Source organism: Coenobita brevimanus, chromosome 23, assembly GCF_032717465.1.
Source record: "Coenobita brevimanus isolate Jiangsu-jjx chromosome 23, ASM3271746v2, whole genome shotgun sequence".
In the NCBI taxonomy this organism is placed as follows: Eukaryota; Metazoa; Arthropoda; class Malacostraca; order Decapoda; family Coenobitidae; genus Coenobita; species Coenobita brevimanus.
Window position 1 is genome coordinate 62,148,543 of NC_136976.1, and position 25,269 is coordinate 62,173,811.

Below are 25,269 nucleotides of genomic sequence, written 5' to 3' on the forward strand. Positions count from 1 at the left end.
ACCGAGGGATTAAATGACAGCCTTCTTTAATCGGTTCTGTACAAGACCTTTTTCCGAAGTTGGTAGGTGAGGGCGTCCACCATTCACTTACTTGATGTAGCGCCAGCTATAAGTGATTATACAGTAAGTGACAAGGCAAATGGCTTCCTGTGATTTAAAAAAAAAAAAATGTGCACTGAGTGTAACCATGTAATTAAATTACGCCTGGATGTTTGGTGGGTTAAGACGCTCCAACAGGATGGGGCCCATAAAGGCTTACTTCAGAGAAGTGGTTGTTTATTGCTCATATAATGCCACTCAGGGGCGAGCGAGGCTAGCCCCGGACCCTCCATTCCTGACGGGGCAAAGAAGGACTGGATGATATAGACTGAAGAAAACTGTCTAATGGCAGAAGAATAAACTGTAAAAATTCGTCACCTGATCGAAGGTGTAAATCTTCGGAAATCACAGGGACATTTCTCAGCTTCTCTTAGCGATTTATTCTGCGCATTGCATTTTAGTACCCTCTGGTACGTTATTGATGCAAACTATGCCGGTACTAGGGATAAATGACTTGAAAAAGAATATAAAGTACAATGACATAATGAATCGGTATGAAACAGGTGCTAAGAAACCTGTAAACTTTACAGGTCGTATTCCAAGTAGCTGTACTACAGCTACTTGGAATACGACCTATTTTTTCCTTGGCAAAAGAGGTATCGTAACACTTGTTAATTAGCGATTAACTTTGCTTTGTACGCCTTGATAGTCTCGTGCTGCTGCTTATACCAGCTTAGGATCGACAATGCTCAGATCAGTGACATACATCGCGATATAACGCCTTCAATAGTCATTTTTTTTTTTTATCTCATACAACTTGGGAAAGATCTCGAGTAGTAGTAGTAGTAGTAGTAGTAGTAGTTGTTGTTGTTGTTGTTGTTATTGTTGTGGCCCCGGGGTTATCTGGACGTGAACCCAGTAGACTGCAGGTTTGAAGCAATCCACCATCCTCCTTTACGGAGATATGGAGAGAGTCGAGGGATGCAAGTCTATCCGGACAGCAAAGCCACCCGGTTTTACTGATGCCACCAAGAGAAGGTGTCCCCCTGCAGCATCTCTCTAGTAGTGAAAGGGTTAACTAAGGCTATGTCTAATCCTCCCAGTCAGAAAAATCTTCTCAGCCAAATAAATCCGTCCGTAGATATCAAGCTCAATATAAAAAGTACCGTGGGTCACCAAACCGTAGGGATTAGGTTGTAATATGTAAAATAAATCGCTAAGTTTGAGAGGTTACGCGGTCATTGTGTACTGCTTCGTGACGCTGCAGGAAAGTATGTTGACAAGAAGGGGAATTTCCCGTGACATCACCATGAGCTAAAAACGTTTTCTTTTGTTAGCCTATTTACAGCATATAAAGTATGGGGTAATGCTCAAGGTTTCCTCAGTGTGTCTCCAGCTGTCGTAGAGGCTGTGCCAGAGCTGAGGGACGTGGAATCAGGCAGAACATTTAAGGGTAACAGACATGTTTTTATCCACCCAGATAACATACAGGGGCGAATTTTGACTGATACAAGAGACTGTATCACTTCTTCCTCAGCGGTTTATTTTGCATATTACACCTGAACATGCTTTACGCTATTTATATGTTTTAATACTGACATGATTTGCTTCACTAACTCAGAGGTGGTTACTGAGGTGTAACATACTGAATAAATCGCTTGGAAAGTACTGCTAGGAAATCTCTAAAGTTACTTCGAAAATGACCAAGAGCCCATGTATGCAGTAATGCTTATTATACCTTTCTGGAATTGATCGAGAGTTTATCTTTTTCCAGTGGCAAGTGGTGTGGTGGAAGCACCTGGTTCGTCACTGGATGGCCTCGGGTTCAGTTCCTGGGCGGTATAATTAAGACTTGCTTTTTTATAGATTATCCTTCCACAATATATTATATCTCGTCCTCATTAAGGAATAAACAGTCTTAATAACACACTCAGAACAAGAGATAATCATTCTATTCTGACGAGCCAAAGACGGTTTTATTAAGTTTAGGGATATTTCACATCCTCTAAACTTAAGGGTAACCACACAATATTCGCATTTTCCCTCTTTTTAAAAGCTATAGTTTCCTTGATTTGCCAAGAGCTACGCTTTATCGAATGACTGTCAAACTGGTAAACAAAATCTATTGCAAAGTAACAGAGTAAAACAAAGAGAAATGTGTCCTACCTGACGAGGGCTTAAATAGGGTCAAGATTGGTGCATCTTCTCAACAAACACAGTATAAGCGTGTAGTTATTTCAGCAATATCTTGTTCATTCCGAATAATGACCCTTAATGTATTTGTAGAGTATTGTAGGGACAATGATTTTATTTCCCAAGTTCCTGTATTATGGCGAGTTTGTTCTAACGTGACCCCTTCGAGATACTGTCAGGCTGGACGGTCGATCTGAATGGCAGCCAAGGAAACTCAGTGCTGCCTCATAAGAAAGGTTCATCGAATTCTCATGCAACTGGAATTTAGCATTCAAGTTACATAAGTGTCCAATTGACGTCAGGAGAAAACAGTCACAAAAAAGTCGCATTCTCTGTTCAAGACATTCAGAATATTGCCTTGCTTGCGAGCTTTCAGGTTTTTGGCAGAATGACGCTACATAGTGCACACTTTTTGCAGGCAATGTTCATTCATTGATAGTTGTCTTTCTTTTTTCTTTCGATCATCATCATCATCATCATCATCACCGTCCTGCTCCTCCTGATCCTCTATTGCCACAAGCTCCTCTTCCTCCTCCAAGAGAAATATTTATCTAACCTCTTTGACCACCACACCGTTAATTCCTTCTCTTTCTCTTGTCCAGAATCAGTGTAACCATTGTTCTTGTCTCTGCCCACAGATGGCGTGCAGTGCTGCAGTTCGCGTGGTGTGCGTGCTGTTGATGACATTTTGTCTGTGTTCTGCCCTCCCTGCGCCAGGTGAGGTGGTGTGCATTGTGGGGGACAGGTGGTGTGTTGTGTGGTGTGGTGTGTGGTGTGGTGTGGTGTGGTGTGGTGTGGTGTGTAATTTGGGGAACAGGCGGTGTGGTGTATAGTGTGAGGGAGGGATGGTGTGTGGTGTAGGGGGACAGGTGAGGTAAAGTAAATGAAACTAAAATTGTAATTCTTTGTTTAGGGAAATCATAATATGATAGAGATAAATACAAAGCTAAAAAAAAAAAAATAATAAAGTCTGAGCATTTTGATAGAGAACTCTTAAAAAGGCACCTAGTGATATTTGTTATGTTGCAGGTGGTGTGTGATGGCAGGTTGTGTGTGTGGTGTTGTGGGACAGGTGTGGCGATGTGTGTTGTGTGTGGTGTGGCGTGACAGGTGGGGTGATGTGTGTTGTGTGTGGTGTGGCGTGACAGGTGGGGTGATGTGCGTTGTGTGTGGTGTGGCGTGACAGGTGGGGTGATGTGTGTTGTGTGTGGTGTGGCGTGACAGGTGGGGTGATGTGTGTTGTGTGTGGTGTGGCGTGACAGGTGGGGTGATGTGCGTTGTGTGTGGTGTGGCGTGACAGGTGGGGTGATGCGTGTTGTGTGTGGTGTGAAGTGACAGGTGGATGTGTTGTGTGGTAAATGACTGTTACAAAAAAATAAAGGGTCGGGACCTGACACGGGATTGAGTCAGCTATTTTAAGTATATCCGGAGAAACACCTGACAAGGGTTTGGCATCCCTATTTAAAGTTTATAATGGAAGGAATGGCTATCTGGCAGGTGTAAGTGAAGCGCACCTGTAATAAAACTACAGTAAGACCAATTATATGTGCAGATGGTTAAGCTTGTGAGGTGCAGCAAGGATTTCGTGGGCTGGAATGATGCGTGAATGAATGTGTGGCCTATTTGACTGGGTATGCTGTTAAACGTCTCCCATTTTCATATTTTCTCTCTCCAAGTTTATTAATCCTTGTACATCCCATCATAGGAAGAGAAAAAGGTCAGGAAGATGGTGGTGATGATAATGATGATACCTGTTATTGTTGTTATTATTTTTATTATTATTATTATTATTATTATTATTATTATTATTATTATCGTCATCATCATCATCATAATCATCATCATTCGGACCTCCTTTCCCACATTAGGGCAGGGTGAGGATTAGCAATGTCCAGACAGCACAAATTTGCCCAGTCTAATGGGCCACGCTTCCATCCATTTATAATTCAAGCCCCCGGAATCCTGGCTCTATCGGATACGCTAAAAACATTCACCAAGTTCTGTAGATAAACACAGATACGACAGAGTCAATCTGGACGCTGTCACGTTAAAAAGGGGTGCCAAATCCCTGAGCATGCGCTTCTCCTCACATTATTATTATTATTATTATTATTATTATTATTATTATTATTATTGTATTATTTTTACTATTATTATTATTATTATTATTATTATTATTGTATTATTTTTACTATTATTATTATTATTATTAATATTTTTGTCCCTTTGAATGGGGATAGAGGACTGTAGGCCAATCCACATATACCCTGTGTGTCGTAACAACACGTCTAACCGATGCAGAAGCAGGAAGCTGGGAAACCCTCAACCTCGCTACCACTCCCTCCGTCTGTGGAACTCCCCAGACGCAAGTTTTGGAAAGATGCGTGTGTGTGTGTGTGTGTGTGTGTGTGTGTGTGTGTGTGTGTGTGCAGTTTTTAATGAGGCTGTTGACCTGGTGAGGGAAACTCTCTCTCTCTCTCTCTCTCTCTCTCTCTCTCTCTCTCTCTCCTTTTTTTTTTTTTTTTAATCCGTCGTCTGCCCTCTCCTTGTTTCCTCTCTTCCCGAATATTGTCAACTGGCATTATTACAGGAAAGACTGGTTTAGAAGGACACTAGACCATCCCCCTTCTCTGTCTGTCAAGCTATCTCTGTATCTAAGTATCCGTCTGTCTGCCTGTGTACACATTCACAACTCTTTCCTCATCAGTCAGAAGACGAATAATCTGTCACTCTATATATCTTTCTGTCTGTCTGTCTTCTGTGTCTGTCTACATACAATAAATTCAATCAACAGGAAGAGGAATATTCTGTCTGTCTATAAACATGTCTGTCAACTGTGTATACATTTACATCTCTCCTCATCAGCAGAGGACGAGTAATTTGTCTTGTAGAAACTTGTTTGACTGTGAGCATTAACAATGCTCTCGCCCATTTGCAGGAGGAAGAGTAGCCAGACAGTTCACCCCAGCAGTCTATCGTCCTGGCCGCGGCTCACCTTCCTATAATCCTATCATCTACGGCGGCAAGGACGCCCGGGTGCCCCTCCTGGTTAGTTTGTTGATGGATTTCTCTTGAGTCTCCTTTGTCAGAATTGCTCACTTGCCGTCGCCCACTCTGCTCACTCTAATCACTCTTGAGCTCTCTATGGTCTACTTGTATTTTTTGCTTTATAGTTTAACATATATTGAGGGATATGACTAGGGTTTTCATTTTCAGACTTGCTTACTTGCTCTCGTTCACACTGTTTACTTCAGTCACTCTAGAGCTCTCTTTAGTTTACGCATAGTTATTTTTTTATTTTGTGTGTGTGTGTGTGTGTGTGTGTGTGTGTGTGTGTGTGTGTGTGTAAGTGTGAGTTTGTGTGTGTATAGCATTTACCGATTGGTTTTGCTTGGGCTTTCGATATCAGACTTGCTTAGTTGTTTCTGCACTTTACATGCTCTTGTCACCTTATCTCTTTAGTTAATTGATTTTCTTTGAACATGCAATGACTAGTTTTGTTTGGATGTTTGTTATGAAACTCGCTCACTTGCTCTCGTTCACTCTGATCATTCTCGTCATCCTTGAGCTCTCTTTAGTTCACCCATAGTTATTTAATTTAATATATATTGATTGGCTGATGCTTGGGTTTTAGTTATCAGACTTGTTCACTCGTCTCTGAGGTTCCTCACTCTCGTTCTAATCACTCTTAATCTCTCCCTAGTTCAGTATCACGCTCTGCTGCTTTCTCCTCTAGGTCCTCCCTCCGCCCCATTCCTGCCTTTGATTGTTTCCCTCTTCTAACCTGTCTCTTCCGTGATCGTTGGCAATCCTCGTGGAACCAACAGATTTATAACCAATTTCATAGCGTTAAACCCTTTGTTCTCACCTGGCACACATCAGCCCGCTCCAGTCGTCGATGGAAAACTATCCTTGCTCGTCTTCGTTTGGGTCATACCCGCCTAACTCATGGTCATTTGATGAGCCATGATCTTCAGCCAGTCTGCTCACACTGTAACTGTCCTATGACTATCCGTCATCTTTTTCTTTATTGCCCGTCTACATTCCAACATCGTCTCTCAGATTTCCCCTCCCTTTCCTCACTACGTCGGCCTCCACAACTTACTGATTTCCATGATGACTCCCTCTGTCTCTATTTCCAGTATTATCACTTTTCTTATTACACTTCATATCATACATTTAATATAGTTATTTACCCCGCTACCTTCTACCTTAGTGCCAAATGGCCATATTATGGCTTGGTGCTAGTTCTTCATTACAGTATTCCTTCCTTCCTTCTACTTCAGTATTAATACTTTAGTTTTACATTTATTGAATGATTTTATTTCATTTATTTATTTATTTATTTTTTTGCCATCAGACATTACTCACTGTGCCTTTGGTCTAGCTCACTCTTTTCACTCTTGATCTCTCCTTTGTTCACTCGTAATCCTGTCTTCCCCTTGTGGTTAGTCTTATAATCACTGACAAATTTTTTTTTGCTGTTTCATGATCAGGCTTCCTCACTTGCCTCTGCTCCTATTCTGTCTGCTCATTCTTGATCTCTCCTTAGTTTATTAATAAGCTATACTGACTTTCTCGCGGTTAGTTTACTTATTTATTTATTTATTTATTCATTTATTTGTGTATACCAAACTTGCTCTCTTTGCCTTTGCTTTCTCCTATATCTCACTCTGATCACTTAATCTCTTCACTAAAATGACGTCTTATTGTGCATTACTTTTGATATCTCACGACGATGTTATTTAGCTCAGTAGAAACGTGTCGACCTGGAGAGGTTGAATATAGCCTTCATTAACCCCTTCACTACTGCGATAACCTCCTTAACCGCATAACATCCTGCAGTAGGAGCTAGAATACATAAGTTCGTCATCAGAGTGAAGTGGCTAATCCCTTCACTTCGATGACGTGTTTGTATCTCATTCTTGCTGTCTCCAAATACAACACACAGTAATCGATGTTTCGTTCAGGTTCCCATTTACACTGCTGGGTGAACAGGGCCAAGGGGAAAACAGACTTCGCCAAGGTCTGACTAGCCAGAGAGGAGGGACCATGAAGCTGGATTACTCCTGCCCTTTCCTTTCTAACCCCACCGCCCAGCACTTCAGTTGTAGGCAACCTCATTGCATCCCCATGTCCTTCTTCACCCAGCAGTGCAGTTATGGATCTGGATGTAAATTCGTTTATTGCGTGTCGTATTCTAGGGGAAGGTTGTGACTTGTTAAGGACTGATTGTCTGCCTTAATGACCAGTGCGGAGTGGAAAGGCTTTCACCCAAAGCCTGCTTCTGGTTGTAGCGTCACAGGTGTGGCACGGAAGGGGCGATGACCTCTGTCCTTTGATGCATGTCTCAGAAATTACCAGACTAAATGCCTGATTCAGATCTTCCCACAGCATGCGAAAAGCAAGACGAGGTTGTTGATGATATGATGATGATGATGATGACGACGATGATAATGATGATGATGATGATGATGGTGAGAACTGGAAGGCATTCAGAGAGCGCATACCTCCGCCAACGCCAATTTCATCTAAAAAAAAAAAAAAAAAAAAAATCCTGGATCCACATGTGGATCCGGATCCGCCTCAAAATCTAATAAACTTTTTCTTGGCCATTGGGCCACCCCTCCAGAAAATCCCATTGGAATTTGAGTGTACCTTTTTCAGATATTTTGTGGACTGACAAACAGACAGACACGGGTGATCACATAATCTCCACCCAATTTCATTGGCGGAAGCATTAATAATAATGATGATAACAATAATAATAATAATGATAATAATAATAACTCTCTATCTACCTATTTATTTACCTATTCACACACACACACACATACACACATACGTGTATATATATATATATATATATATATATATATATATATATATATATATATATATATATATATATGTGTGTGTATATATATATATATATATATATATATATATATATGTGTGTGTGTGTATATGTATGTATATATATGTATATATATGTATATATGTATATACAGCTTATCATTGTTTATGTTAATACTGTACTTTCGTGTGTGTGTGTGTGTGTGTGTGTGTGTGTGTGCAGGGGACTCTCCACAGTGGACGAGCACGGGGATCTTCAGGGAAACGTCCCATCATTAGATTTGGAAAACGGCCTTCCACTCTTCTGGCGGCTTGATCTGACCTGCCTCACCACCACAGCCACAGCCACAGCCTCTCCTGCACCGGCCAGCGCAACGCAGCACAACAATAACCGCCAAAACCACAAAGTAATAACCATCACAGCCACCATAGCAGCATCCAGCACAGCACTACTACACGAGTTACTACCCTGCTGTTACTACCACAGTACCTCAACTGCAGCCCAATAATCACAATACAACATCCACCACAACGACCACAGCCACCACTACTACTGAATGAGTATATTGAACAGACTTCGTGCTGTTTTTTGTCCTGCGTAGCGATGCGACTTGAAGGGGCACACCACATACAGCTTTTCTAAATGACGTGGAGTCAAAGGCTTTTTGTTTCCTCAACTCCCCTCAGACTAACTCCTTTCAACCTGTCTGTCTTTGCCACACTGTTGCATCTCTGTCCCTTCTTTATTATGGCGAACGTGCAGTATACACCTAGCAACGCACCCCCATCTTTTTTTTCTGTCCAACTCTGCAGTGCAACGGTTAACCAATACTCTCATTCCTTCTTATATACAACGGGTCAACTCTGATACACTCTTCCTCAGCCTGTAGCGCCTTCTGCCTGTGACCTCCAGGCTTTTGTACATAATATTTCCAGCTATCTCGAAATTAACGGATCTTGATTTGGACTCTCTTTTGTTTTAATATATATATATATATATTTTTTTTTGCATAAAATAACATTGCCATTACCAGCCTCTCCCATAGCACAATATCCACTACTATCTTATTAATACCCACAACAACCACAGCTACGGCCACCCCATCGCCACAAAAACCACACTACAGCCACACGCACCAGCACAACAGCCACCACCACAACCACATCCATTGCCTCAACAACTATAGCTATGACCATACCCATCCCTACCGCAGCATCCGGTACCAAACACAGCACCATAGCATTGCTCATCACAGTCACTAGAGTTGGGCTGCAGTGAAGGTGAGGGTCCTATGTGTTTCATTAATCCCACCCAGTGTTTCATATGCACAAGTCCAGGGGATGAGTGTGATCTGTCTACTTTTGTAATATGTGGTGCTAAGTCGCTTGGTTTGGTTCACACACGGACTTGCATGGCTCACTCTTAGCTTAATAAAATAATTTAGTCTTGAGCGGAACAGAATACTACGCTCTTGTCATGAGCATGAAGAGAGTTAATGGTACCAGTGTTAACATTCTCAGGTTTATATGATTAATTGTGCTGAATAAAATAGTCTGGTGTTAACTGGAACAGAATATTAAACTTTTCCTGACCATGACAGGGTTACTGATGTTAGTATAACACTCAAGCTTCTTTACTCCCAGCTGAATAAGAGTGTTTGTAGAGGGCTGATGGCTTAGTTTAGCATTTCTGTTCAATAAAGACTACGTAAGCCTTTCATTTGTTTTTGTATCCGTCTCAGATTTTCAGATACATAAATTTCAGGGATGCAGGGATATTCTGAATTTTTCATGTGACTAGTGCGCCAGCCTGTTTTCGGCTGGCTACACCCCCTAGGTGTTGTCTCCCCAGCCACCTATTTTCTCATTGTGCCTTTTATCACCCCACGAACCCATTTGCACACCAGGGACTAATTTTCAACTCACGGAGCCATTTTCACCCCACGGACCCATTTGCACCGCATGGACCTTTTCCCCCTTTGACCAATTTCCTCCATGGACATGTCTTTCCACTTGGACCCATTTTCCCCCATGGACTCATTTTCTCCCATGGACCTGTTTTCCCCTTGGACCTTTTCATCATGGACCAATTATCCCCCATGAACCTATATTCTCCCATAGACTTATTTTCCCCATAGAACTATTTTTTCCCACCTATCGACCATCCCCATGAACCTATTTTTCCCTTTGGACCTATTATCCCTCTTGACCCTATTTTGTCCCATGGACCCATTCTCCCTCCATGGACCTATTTTCCCTCCAGTGACATTTCCACCATGATCCCTTTATGCTTAAGGGACATATTTTCCCATGGACTTACTTCCTCTCCATGGGGACACACCGAATCGCCACATGGACGTAATCTCTCTCATGGATCTATTTACTCTTCTGTAATCAATTGGACTCATGTTTCCACTTAGGGCTATTTCTCCCAAGGACGTATCATCCATTGACTTATTTTCCCACATGGTTCTATTCCAGCCATTTACCTATTTATCGCACACACCAAATCCCTAGTGGAGCTGTTTCCCTCATCCACTCTTCCACCAGGTGTAGTAAGCCTGCCTCCTGCCTTGTCCTCTAGGAAGTCACACATTCACCCACTCACCCACAAATTCCACTCACCAGTCCACCCCACTCGACACACTTACCTCACTCTATCCCCCCATTCACCCACTCCACCTGCTCATCCACACCACCCATGCACCTACCCACCCCATACTATCTGCCCATCCGCCCACCCACCTTATTCACCCCACCCACCTATCCCACTCTTTCCCCTCCCAACCCACTCTACCTACTCACCCACCCACCCACCCTACCTTCCCACCCACTCGCCCCATCCTACCTGTCCATCCACTCACCCCACCCTACTCACCTGACTAGCCACCCACCCAACCCACACCACCCTATCTTCCCACCCACTCCATCCACTGTGCCCACTCTATACACCCACTTACCCACTCTACCCCACCTGTTCACCCCATCCAACCATCCACCCTGTCCACCCACCCTGCCCCACTCATCCTACCCCACCCACTCAACCTACTCCACTCACTCCATCCACCCCACCCATTTCACCCACTCCGCCTGCACGGGATGGCCCTGCAGGGGAGGTTGCTTGCTTGTGGTTGATGGGTCTCCTCGGCCAAACAAGTTAACAACAACAACAACAACAACAGAGTATATAATTATCAATATATTTTTCCTCCTTTGTCATGGATGGAGCCTATAGAGTGTTTGTTATTCATGTATGGTGTTACCGAGAGTCCTTGTTCCTCAGTTTAACCCCTTTAACCCGAGGATGCCTTTTATGTTGTATTCTAGGCGGTACACAGGCGATCTGATACTGTTTAGGGGAGAAATCTTGTAGTGGAAGGGTTAATGAAGGCTACATCTAACCCTTCTAGTTTATACAGTCTATCTTAAGGTGAACAGGATCGTCTGGGGAGAGAGAGAGAGAGAGAGAGAGAGAAATTAGAATCTGAAGGGGTTAACATCTCACAGGAATATAACCGGGTTAAGACTGACCTGAACTCCTTCATTAACTTTTTAACTTCATGAAAACGAAGAACTTTAACCTGCATTTAAGACGCTTCACTGGAAACTCAAATGGTGGTGTCCTGTGTGTTGCGGGGACGGCTCAGTCTGCTGGTGAGGGCTTGGATGTGGAACCGGCAGTAGGAAGTGAATAAGTGATGCAGGAGAGACGCTGAATGAGTCGTCCCAGCAACACAAGAGAAATCAGTAGGCGAAACGGAAGAGGCGCGTAATATACATGGAGCACATTGTATATGAGAGCTGCTTGTTCTTAGGAGAAAACTCTAATACACATCTTTTCCTCACACCCGTACCATCCAAACTACGGTGCTCATATTCACTGGGTGTATTACACTCACTCCACTTCACCATCCGCCACTTCCCAGCCCTTCCTGTCCACACCCCTGCCAACCCAACACACCCTGTTTCTTTCCCATTACATTGAAATTTAAGAGATATTTTCCTGTCACCAATGTCTCTCCTCAAACAACGCCCTTCTTGGCAGTGTGTACAAGTCCGGCCCAACCCAAGACCCACCACCATCCTAACCTATCCCGCCCACTCCCTTCCACGCACCCCACCCTTGTCTTGTTCCTCCATTGACTAACAGTTGCTTGGTAACCACTGAACCAATTAAGAGTAATTCTGCATATGATTAAGAGCCTGGTTACCTTTATATCATATTCATCTCATCGATGTTGGTGGATTGCTTGGCGGCAGCAAGAATAAATTAACGTTGATTATCTAAATGAAGGCAGTAATGAAAAATGTTTTAGCTTCTTCATTGTGAGAGGTCTTCCCGACATAGTTTACGTGAAGGCATTGGATATTACTATACCTGTCTATCTATTTGTCTATGTATAGCTATATCCATCTATCTATCTATATGTATATATATATATATATATATATATATATATATATATATATATATATATATATATATATATATATATATATATATATATATATATACAGTATATATATATATATATATATATATATATATATATATATATATGAATGGCTATGATGCAAATGAAATGAACTTCAAGGGTTTTAGTTGTTTGAAATGGCCTGTGCTGAATCACTGGGATCAGAGATAGAATGACTGGGGCTGACTTACGTTGACCTGAATGGATGTGATTTGACCTGAAGTGCTTTGAATGACTATTAGCAAGTGTAAAGCACGCAGGATCAAGGATCGAAGTGAATGAGCCATCCCTAGCGAATATTCAGTATGGACGGTAGGTAATATTAGAGCCAAAGTAATGGTATATGAGAAGTGCAGTACGCAGGAGAACTGCTGGGCTTTAGGGAGCTGACTGTGCCTAGAGCTGAAAAAGAAAAAAAAGTGATAAGAGAGCACAGGGACACAGCACCTAAATTTTGTCCTTGACTCATGATCTTGACCTTTGATCGATCTGCACCAAAACCGAATCACCTCTTCCTAATTCCACACACACAACGTATGATGTGCCGATTTGATATAAATCTGTGCAGTCAGTGATGAGGAATACTAAATACTATATATACACATGCATCCATAAATAGATATCCACAGACAATCTCTTCTTTGGCACCCCGGCAAAACGAGAACGAACTGTCTATTTATCTTTAAGCGATCGTATTTTAATCCGGAGATAGTCTTTAAAGTGGAGGAATTAGTGACAGCCTTCGTCATTCCTGCCACTATGTAAAATGAATTAGAGGCGGCCTTCATTATCACCGTCACTACATAAAATGAATTAAAGATAGCCTTCATTATCACCGTCACTATATAAAATGAAGTAGGGAGCCTTTATTATCACCGTCACTGTATAAAATTAATTAGAAGGCCTTCATTATCACCGTCACTGTATAAAATGAATTAGAGAGCCTTCATTATCACCGTCACTGTATACAATGAAGAAAACAGCCTTCATTATCACCGTAATTATAAAAAAATGAATTAAAGATTGCATTAATTATCACCGTCACTGTATAAAACGAATTAGAGAGTTTTCAGTATCACCGTCACAATAAAAGGTGAATCAGAGTTAGCCTTCATTATTACTGTCACTATACAAAATGAATTAAAGATAGCGTTCATTATCACCGTCACTATATAAAATGAATTAAAGATAGCGTTCCTTATCAGTCACTATATAAAATGAATTAAAGATAGCGTTCCTTATCACCGTCACTATATAGCCTACAGTGAATTAGAGATAACCTTAATTCATTATCACCGTCACTATATAAACAGTGCACTGAGAGGGTTGAGATATTACGAGTATACTGTGGTCACTCACTTGGTCTAAAAATGTCATCCTTCCATCTTGAATGCTGAACTGAATTTTGATATTTAGCATCAGAGTACTGTATGATACCAGTCATAAGGAAGTGCTGTAGAAAGGACGTAGAGCCGTATTATTTTCTTATTTTGCTGAGCTACGTGAAATAAGCCGGAAAAGGACGAGTATCCGGGCCAAGTTAAAATCAATGAACTGTGGTCGCTTAGCCTATGCATCTTCACCGCAGTTTTTTCAGCTGAATAAAATCGTCTGCCACCAGGGCTAATATAGTACCAAAGTTGAAGTAGTGCTGTGAAGGAGTTAGGCTACGGTAAATCAGCAGTTCGTGATTCTTTAGGGTAAATGGGATTACGCTACATTGGATGAATCAAGCATTGTGGTCTGGCCTTAGTGAGAATATAATGTTATATGGGAAATTCTAACATCAAATTCTCTCACCTAAAGAGGTAGTTTGGTGCTAGCGAAAATTAAACGCCGTAAAGGAAGATAATATACCGAAATTTTCTCAGATGAATGAACTAACCTGCCATAAAGGAAATAAAATACCCAAATTCTCTCTGCTGAATAAAATAGTCTGCCATAATCGAGAATGAATTGCCTATATTCAGCCATGGGGGTGAAAGAGTTGGTGCTTTATCCTTTTGGCTGCTAAGGATTTTGCAAAGTTGAGTAAAATAGTCAACCGCCAATCAGATTAACTACCAAACCTCTACCAGTCTTGCCAAAAAGTTACACAGATCGTTTTTTACCTTTTGACTACGTACGCAATCTTTCGGCTAATAGAATCGTCTGCAGGCAGTGGGATCAAATACCTAAGATTGAGCAGTGGCAGAATTCATTAGTTCAGCAAGGTAAAACATTATAGTTTGTTCCTTCTGCCATTGGAGGATTTTGTTTCACATCAGGGAGCCTCCTCGCTGTGAAGGAGCTAACGAAGGTTACAGCTAAACCTTTCTACTTCGAAGTCTCTTTAATAGAAAGTAAAATTGTCTGGAGCTAGCAAGAACAAACTCAATAATACGTCCTCGTTGTGACACAGTATACCACTTCAGTTCGATGACATTTTTGTTTTCCTACTGCCTTCAAACGATGCTGTTAAACTTGAGAGCCGCCTGTATTAGTGAAAGGGTTAATGAAGGCCGTATCTGTTCCCTGCTGTTCGAAAAGTTCAACCCAAGGTAAGTAAAATCATCCGAAGTTAGCACGAATAAAAGTAAAGATTACGTCCTCGATCTGAACGGGTCAGAAGCGTTTATAAATCCGGCCTCCAGTCAGTAACCAAGGAGTCCTGTGCCGCGCCTCTGTTGGGTATAGTATCTTCTGTCTCTTTCTACTTTTACCCGTGTTTCATTCACAAGCTGTAGATATTTGCCTTCACATCCTTCCATTATTATTATCATCATCATCATCATTGACTTTAACAAGAACATCATATTTCTCATAAATGGTGTTTTGAAGCTGTGAAGGTTGTTGGTGTCTATGCCCTGTAAGATATTACTACTTCTCATCTTTACACCACCACCAGTGAGGGTAGGGGTTGGAGGTTGGCTGATATGGGCTTGACGATGACCAGAATAAACGTTTTCTCCCAGAACAAAAAGAATAAGAAATAAACATGTGTTGCTGTCATGTAAATGGCTTTGTAATCCTTTTAGTCAGATGGTGTATTTTTGAATTTTTCGTGCTACCTCCCTCCAGGCTACTTTTGTCTCTTCCTTTCATCTTTTTCCGTCTCTCTCTCTCTCTCTCTCTCTCTCTCTCTCTCTCTCTCTCTCTCTCTCTCTCTCTCTTATAGCTTAGAGAAAACTTTTCGCAATTAAGATAGGTCCTTCTTAAACTGAACAAACTTATTTGGCAGTAACGAGCAAAATGCAAGTTGGTAGTGGACGATGGCCAGCTCTAAGAGGACCAAGCTTTGTTAGCGACCGGAAGTGAGTTTCGACACTAAAAGTCATTTCTATATGAAAATACTCCAGTGCAACATCCCACCCAAAAATCATGGCCGTGAATTAATAATCTTCGGAGCTTTATCATTTCGCGTGAACATAGTCGTGAATTTAGCTGTTTTCACCGTTTTTGCATTTGATAACCGTTGACCTCTGACCTGGCCGATGTAGCACATAGGTGTACAATGGAGAGTTGTAGTACTAGTCAATGTCTGTAAGCATGCAAGTTTTCAGTCAATTCCATCGAGCTGCTGGAGAACTAGGGGTCAATTTTGAAAACTGGTACTGGTTGCTAGGAACGGTGAAGCCGATCTTTGCAGGGTGGCCACTCGAAAACTAAGAGGAGAGAGAGGAAAATGGATGGCCCACTTCCGATAGGGAATGGTCTCAGGATTACGCCTAAAGCCAGACCTTTCTTCGCCAGCTATTAATGCTTCTACAACTCAAAACGTGAAAAGTAAATAAAAAACGGGTTTTCGGCCGTTGCTGGGCAACGAGTAGTTGCCTAGCAACCAAAACTTTGCGGACACAACTATAAAAACTCGTTTTTTTTTTTGTTTTTTTTATTAAGGCGAAGATGCACTTGGCAGGTTGGTGATTATTGGCTGAATGCAACATGTCCGAATAACATTTACTAACCCAAATGTCCCCCTCAGATATATGTTGCCAATTAATAATGCTAACGAGTAAAGAGATTATGAAGTAACACTGCAGTCAGCCAATCATCACCAACCTGTCAAGTGCATCTTCGCCTCGATTAAAAAAAAAAAAAAAAAAATGTGAATAGGTCATAGGCTGGTCATAGTGTCCAAGTTTGGTCGGAATCGGTTAATTCTGAAGGTTAGAAGTGCCTGCTACAATTAAACAAGAAAGAACAAAAGAAAGAAAAAAAGAAAAAAACACGACTAACAATAAGTGCAGCATGGAGCTGGCCAATAAAACACACCATCAAATGGAAGGTGTTATAAGACGCAAGTAAGAACATCAGCAGCACATCGTGGCATTTATCGGTCTGGAGCCAAACATAGGACCAGTGTAGTGTTGTATTCTAAGTAATCTGAGATTTACTAACACCTCTCCCTTAGCAATTTATTCTACACATCATACCTCAGTATCCTCTTCTATGCTATTGATGCAAATTTTGTCGATAAAGTATATATATATATATATATATATATATATATATATATATATATATATATATATAGAATGTTAACAACTGAGGATCCAGCAGGGAACCTGATGGCATATATAAAACTGAAGACCAGGACAAGGAGACGATGGACTGCGGCCATGTTCACAATTTATTTCAGTGACGTTTCGAGGAAATCCAACCTCATCATCAAACTAAAATACGTAAAATGAATTACAAAATGAAGTATCATCAAAACCTCATTCACAAATTAATAAAAACCAATAAAATATATACAAATTATATGTTTTTACTACATTTTTAAATTTAATTTGTTTATATTTTATTGGTTTTTATTAATTTGTGAATGAGGTTTTGATGATACTTCATTTTGTAATTCATTTTACGTATTTTAGTTTGTCTGATGATGAGGTTGGATTTCCTCGAAACGTCACTGAAATAAATTGTGAACATGGCCCCAGTCCATCGTCTCCTTGTCCTGGTCTTCAGTTTTATATATATATATATATATATATATATATATATATATATATATATATATATATATATATATCATCGGCCTTATCATCATCAATAACAGCAGCAACAAAAACAACACTCTTTAATTTAGTGGGATGGGCAGACAGGAGGAGGAAAAAACAAAACTAGAAAAACGAAACATGGGAAGTATTCAGCAAGCGCCCCGGGAATGTGGCTGTACGTCTGTCTATTCATTCACCATTCAAAACTTCAAAATTCTAGGCTGCATCCTACGGGTGATACCATTCGCGACGTGGCTTGGCGAAATGATAAATAAAACTCCCAAGCTATATCCTCTTTAATTCCGTAACAGGTTTTGCCATGCTCTGGTTTAGGCTACGAAAAAAGAAGAAGAAGAAAAAAAAGGCGTTTCCAAATAATTTTCCCACAGTCCCGGAACATTTTCTATCCTTTGAAATATTGTCCCTTTTACCTTGATCGAAGTATTCCCTTATTACAGAAATCCCCTGCCTTCCCTAACTCCCATCCCGCGCACACTCCTCATTACTGGGGACCCTATAGGGTCTCGACTCGCTAACATCCCCGCCCTCTCTTTCCTACACACTTCCTGTACTGTATACAGACACATCAGCTGCCCATAATCATCCTTGAAGAGGCTCTCTGTCGGGTCAAAACTTGCATCTCCCCACCTAAATAACTTTTCCAAACGTGGATATAAGAGGATATGAGAGTTCCACTTGAATATTTCACGGCACTAAAATTCCAGGACACATATCCCTTTTCCTGTCCCAGAGTTCTTTCCTTGTATCTCTTCTGGAGTACAGTCCCCAGATTTTTTTTTCCAAGTGTCACCGGTAGCAAACAACCAATAGCCTAAATGAGCTGTATTTACGGATCTCCTGAGTTTACTTTGTGCATGAAAATGCTTGATTAATCGTTTATCTTCCAAACACTGCACAGCCAGACCAGAGAGAGAGAGAGAGAGAGAGAGAGAGAGAGAGAGAGAGAGAATTGCTGATATTATTAACTGGAAAAACATGTTCGTATGGAGAACTGATTATGATCCTTTATGAACACGAACCCATTGCAGGGTAACGGCAAAAAAAAACTGGACAGTATTAAAGGAGGTCAGGACCACGGACGCGGCTCAGTGTTGCTGTGGGCACGGAGTGAGGATTGCGCACCTCGACTCTCCTGGCCTTGAGTGAGTTAAAGTGTTCACATACTGGTGACTGTTGACAGGTTAGTATATGTTCTGTTTCGTGCTGTTTCTAAAACTGGACACGGGCATTTTCATTATGTCGTATAGTGACTAAACTGTTGATTACACAGTCCAACAAATATTACGATCAGGGAAAAAAAAAAAAAACGGAATTACAAGTGGGTTTTAACTCTTAAAGTTGATTACAACGTGCTGATTATGAATCTAAAAACCATTTCCACCTATCACGTCACAGTTTTACACAAAATGTATTTATACTTTCAAGACACTATGCATGCATCTATCTAACTGTTGAGAAGCGGGATTTGTAGTTGGGAAGTACTGGAAGGTTCTCAGTATTGTATTTTCGTGTTACTTGTCAGAGTTGCCAGTTGGCCTGCTACTGTGAGTGGAGTTATTTTGTAAAGTTATGCATTAACTTATTTTCATGCTCTTTTTAATGTCTTATATATGTGATTGTCAAATTATGTAATTTTGTCTCAGTTTGTATGCTAAAGCATTTAGAGTGTTATGTAAGAAAACTATGGCATGTTTTGGATGCTTCAGATGTGGCAACTGTTGTAGCCAGAGTTAACTAGAAGATTCGAGTGTAAAGCAAGATTATAATGGGGAAGGGACTAGAGGAGTGTCAGTTCAGTTTGAGTTTAAGTCAGTGTCAGTATAGTGTTAGTGCATATTGTATAGCTCCGCTACTTGTGAAAACAGTGAAGTGTAGTTGGCAAGCACTGAGTGTAATCATCTGGTAAATAAAGACAACGAATGTGAGAAGCTCGTGTTTCTTTATGACGCCTAGGCTGATCTTGTGTACTGTACGTTGGAAGGCAGACCCTACGAAGAACGACTCACTGGGTGACGTCCTTCCCATACTGAACTACTGGTGTTGGAGTTTGTGGCAGTGTGGAACGGAGACGTAACACAACGATGAGTTCATTCACAGGTGTTGTGAAACAACTTAGTCTACTATAGATTCATAGGTATAACCCAACAATGCAATTCTTTTATTCACATCGTCAGTCCCATTACTATTAGAAAATACGTTTACGTTTGTGCGTCGCTCCAGTGTTGTTCCGTTTCAAAGTCCAGCAGAAGTCAGTGAGCATAGCAGGGATCCACTTTCCTTTGTAACGGTTTTCCATTTCGGTTACATCTTGATGAGAGCGTGCTCATCACTGACATCAGCTGCATTCTCCGGGGAGATCGACAGCTTTGAATGCAGGAAGTGAACCTTGAGAGACACGTTGCAACCTAGGCATTGGTAGCACTGGATCATGTCATCCACCAATTTGATGTATTTTCACTTCTTTGCATACCAAGCAAGCCTTTACAAACACCTTTAAATGCACACCAAACCCGCAGTTCGATTTAATCCATCACAATCTCAGAATTTATGTTCTCCATGAGTTTCTGTACCTGCAGACCCACGAACACGCCTTCTTTAATTTTTGTCTTATTCACCATGTGAAACCGCCTCCGCAGATATTTGAACACAGGTTTTTCTTGGTCGAGTGCTTTGGTAGACTGTTTCACCAGCCCCAGATTGATGTGAAGTGGTGGCAGGATGATTTTGTTTCTCTTAAGCAAAGGCTGGGTTACCACACTGTGGGATCCAGGTGTCTTTGAGTCCCTCAGTGGCCAATCTCATCTAACGTAATGCTGAAATCCCACTAGCACAGGAAACACAAGAAATTCGTATAGCCAGTCCGTAATCCATTGAGCAGGATGACAACGTTCAAGTCCGCACAGATGATCCACTCTGTGATCTTTGTGCTTGTTGCGGTCCAGAATAAACGCCAAGTTTTCCTACGTCTCTCGTAGTATCACGGAATGTGCAGTCGGAACTGATGGAAGTGTGTTGCCGATGTGAAGCTGCTTTGATACTGTATGGAGATGCATCGATGAATAGCCTCCACTGACTTGGCTCATATTCTACACCAGTCGCTTCAACTAACTCTGTATGTCAGGTAAGTAGGCTACAGAGTAAATTACAGAAAAATGGTGGGCGATATGAACAAAAGGTTTTCATTTATGCATTCTCTTCCTTAAATCACCCTAGAAGAGGCATGCCACAATGACGTTTTTTTTTTTTTTTTTTTTTTTATTGATGGACTGTTATATGTTCCTGTCCTTGCAACTTTTTCTTTTTTATTTATCCATGTGAGATAGTCCAAAAGAAGATTCATATTAGTGCAGCAATGTTAACTTACAGATTTGCCCCACAGTGCAAAATATTTACTAGATACGACGTTTACTAAAACCAGTAGGGATTTACTAATCTACTCCTCGGCCCCCCCCTTTACCCCAGCTGTTGTAAGCCCGTGTGAAGATGCGCTGTGCATTTTTCGCTTAAATGATTGATTCAACAAAGATGGTAGAAAGATTTGAGAACTAAGAATATATTAGATATAGAACCATATCATTTGCAGTCGTAGACAATCAATCTGGATGCTCTTAAACCGAATTATATCAGCTGAATTTCACTGAAGTTTCTACTTGTGAGGAAGACGTTAGTTACACCATTGCGAGTTAAAATTATTTTGATAACAGCATGTCAGACTTCCAGACTCTCGACTATCATTTGTCTTGCGATTGTGTTCATGTCTCTGTTTTGGATTTTTTTTTTTTTTTAATAGGCTTAGTAATGTGATGTTGGGTATCAGTAGCAATGTTTTTCGAGATGTTACCTTTAAGTGCTGGGACTTCTCATAAATAGGCCTAACCAAAATCATTATCACTAACTGCAATATAAGGTCGTATTCTAAGCGACTTCGGAGATTTCACAATACCTCTTCCTCAGCGAGTTACTCTGCAAAGTACGATTCAGTATCCTCTTGCATGTTCATGATGCAAACCTTGTCGAAATTGAACGTTATTTTCAGGTGTGCAAAAAATTTAATCCAGTAGAATTTTTTGTGATGAAATTGATTTTTCTTCTTCACTGGGTTGGCTTAGGGTCATATTATTGGAAAATGCCGGGGTTCAAACTTTCCCTCCCCTCAACCTCCCTCGGGGAGAATGGGAGTGGTGGCTTCCCTCAACACTGAATATGCTACTGTTTCTGCTAATGGTGAACCAATCTTCACTGTCTTAGGGTCGATTTAAGTGTTTTCTGTGGTGCCAAATTTATTCATGACACTTTTTATGAAGTCGGAAGTGACTTTTATTCCCTGCCGTTTGCGATTGACTTCAATGGCAAGGCCAACAATTGTGGTTTTGATAAGTATAGTAATGTAGTACCTTTGCCTTTGGATCTATTTGTATGATGAATTGATTGATGCAGTTTTTTTTTTTTTTTTTTTTTTTTTTTTAGTTAATCAGGCTCTTCTGCTCTTACGAGATTAATTACTCCTAACATTTCTAGTAATGTTTTTATAATCTTATGCCTGTTATATATTGCCAGCATAAGGCTTGATTATTTTACAGTATACACTTCCGTATGTAGTATGCTTCAGTAGGATTTAACATTTGTTGGAATAATGTCCACAAGATTTTATTCGTGTCAAAACATCGGTATGTGATTTCGCCTTGTACACAACCTTGCTCCAGAAATATAACTAATTTCACAACAAGATTACACATCACGAAAAATTACAAAGAATACTCTTTGGCCACGTCTGGACCTCAAAACAAATTGTTCATCTTGCACGTCTTGCTTCATTGTATCGGAATGATCACTAACATGACATATTCAGGATGGAGTGTAAGGTAAACTATTCTTCAAGCTAGAGCAGCATCCTGACTTACACATTTGATGAACTCAGTCACTGCGAAAGGGGCAGGAAGAATAAAGCACAACAAATGGGAGTCTAGATCTATTGTATATTCCTACCTGTAAACTCACTCCATCCATTTTCTTCAGTGGGAGGATGGACTGAAAAGGGTAACATCATCATCATCAAGAATATTTTGAACAGAGAGGAGTAACTCTTCCTCGACGGCACAGCGAAATGAGCTGGACATTTTAATATAGAATGGATTGCTGAGCATACTGTAAGCTTTCAAGAGCAGAAGCATCTTCAGCACCCTTTAATTCTTCCACTCTGGTTTTGACAGTCATCTTGAGTCGTAAGTTTGTCAAGCAAGTTTTCACACATACTATTTATTAAACGCGGTGGAGAAATAATAATGTTTCACTGGGGCAATGTCAACATTACTCATACCTCTGCATTTAGTATCGTTTTTGTCCTTTTAGGCCACATAGTTGCAGCAAAATTTAGAGGTTCCCCAGGCCCTTATGGTAAGGCAGGAGACACAAATGTAGCCCACGTCACCTTATGCCATTTGGTCGTGCGCTTGACAACAGGCTTCTGATATTCTCTGTGGTAACAAATGTAAGTTCTGGTTCACTCACTTCAGGTAAGTAATCGGTAATTAAGCTGCTCAGCATCATTGATTTAAAAACAGACTTTCTTTAAACAGTTCATCAGTAACTTTGGGATTGCTAATAAGTCTCTTGCGTGAGGTGGGATACTTGTGTTTCTTCTCATATAGTTACAACTATCTTTTACTTGTCACGGCTCAAAAAAAAAAAAAAAAAAAAAAAAAAATCATTTTAATGTTGAGAAGTTCTGTACTAGGACAACCCAATTTACAGTATGACTACCATTCATTATATCGTACAAGCAGACCCAGAGAAAAAGGTACTACATCTGTTTATCAGTGCCACAATAAATGGCCTTGACATTAAAGTCAGTCGCAACCGGAAGTGGAAATAGTCATTTCCTGTTTCTCCAGAAGTAAACGAACTTTGTATCGAAGGAAACCCCTAAATTGACCCTAAAATCTTGAAAATCTGCACAAAGAAGCATATTTACTGGTGAGGGTAGCCCGCCATCGTGTCCTCCCAGAGGGGACTGAGGTGGGGGGGGGCGGGAGGAAGTTGAAGCCTGACATTCTCTAATAGTATGACCCCAAAATTGCTACATGGAGGGGGGGAAAAATATCTTATCACAAAAATCCTGCGCAAACAACATTTCATGTAATTTCATACCGGTACCACACCCATAAAAATATCATGGAAGATAATGTTAAGATCCAAAATGCAAAATAAAGTTCAAAGAAAGAGATGGCTTAGAAATCTCTTATATCACATACAGCAGAATGCGGCTTTGATACTCGCATGCGTCCAAAACAATGAGAGGTATAATCAATATAATATTTAATTTTATGACTTCTGAGATGTCTCTCAGGTAAGCAAAATTGTATCGCAAGTCCGAATTATATTAGCCAAGTTCGTCTGAAGTAATAATAGGGTTAATCAATAAAGTTTTTAACTCGAGTGGCTTGAACTGTTCATTGTTCATAAGGCAAACAGAATTGTCTGCAGTCATCGTGAAGAAATTTCCAAATTATATTACAGCCATAACTGTGAGAGTCAAGTTTATATATCAGTAAAGTTAACTCTGTGAGCGCGTGACGAGCGAGCGAGCGTTTGTACACATGCCTAGCATCATAATTTATTCCTAGTGTAACCTTTCGACATTAATTTTCTAGTTAGGTAGTTGAATAATAACTGAAGAATTATTGAGCTTAAATATTTACTTTCTGACGGTTTCTCTCACGTTTTCTCTCTGGATGTGTATATAGCGAGGCGCCGTAGCATGTATCGTACGCCTTTTCAGTTCTCTGCTCCCGACTTGCCTTGTCAACGAAAAATGCATGGCTATTGATCGAATGATAAAACCCAGAAGTGGAGCAATTACCCTGGCTGATTTGACCCCCTAAACATAGAAAAATTGTTCATGCAAGATTATGAGCGTAATATTTGATATTTAATTGTCACAATTCATGCAAGAAAACATAGTGTTGTAACAGGAAATCTTTCTAGATTCGATTTCATAATGGAGCATGTCAGTTGAAGCCCTTAGTACATTCCCTTGGAAAGCTGAGATTCCAAGGGGTTTCTTTGGTGTCAGGAATAAATATACGGCAAAAAACAAAGTTTATTGTATCTGCTACTTGCGGAAGGAATCTCTGTCTCACATAGTAGAAAAATTATTGGTACCTATGAAAACCACTGTGGTTGGGCCGTGTTGTGTTGGACCGGGCCGGGTCGTGTCGGGTCGCACATTTCTCAGCTGAACGTAAACATCGCATTGCCACGCTTGCTTGCATCGCTCGCTGAGCGCGCTCGCTCATAACAACCCTTCAAACATGACCAAGTGGGAATGACTCTTTTGGGGCCACATTTAAAACATTATTTTCAAGTCAGATACACCAACTGTAATAAAAAAAAAAAAAGTTTGTTAAATTATCGTCTTGGAGGAATATTAACAACGTTGTACTGCATTTCGATCTAAGTCAAGCAGTTTCATTCGACTGGGAATTCCGTTACAGCCAGCAAATTATTCCTGAATTTGCATCTTTCATTTTAAACACACACACACACACACACACACACACACACACACACACACACACACACACACACACACACACACACACACACACATATTACAAGATAGAAGGAAAACAGGAGACATGATTATGCTATATAAATACATCACAGGGAAAAAGAAAATAAACATCAATGAAAATATAACCTAC

At 40.7% G+C, this 25,269-nt stretch overlaps 1 protein-coding gene and 1 long non-coding RNA gene across 2 annotated transcripts in view; both read left to right on the plus strand.

Moving 5' to 3' along the window:
- Positions 1–1,430: 1,430 nt before the first annotated feature.
- LOC145392863 (uncharacterized) lies at positions 1,431–8,565 on the plus strand. Its single transcript, XR_013896075.1, has 4 exons — positions 1,431–1,492; positions 2,871–2,949; positions 5,171–5,280; positions 8,312–8,565. It is a non-coding gene; the product is annotated as an uncharacterized LOC145392863 (long non-coding RNA).
- Positions 8,566–18,708: 10,143 nt separating this feature from the next.
- Positions 18,709–25,269, plus strand: part of LOC145392864 (serine protease persephone-like) — a 68,949-nt gene continuing 62,388 nt past the window's right edge. Inside the window, exon 1 of the mRNA XM_080267148.1 lies at positions 18,709–18,746. The gene's annotated coding sequence lies outside the window, so the exon portion shown is untranslated. The remainder of the gene's footprint in view (positions 18,747–25,269) is intronic.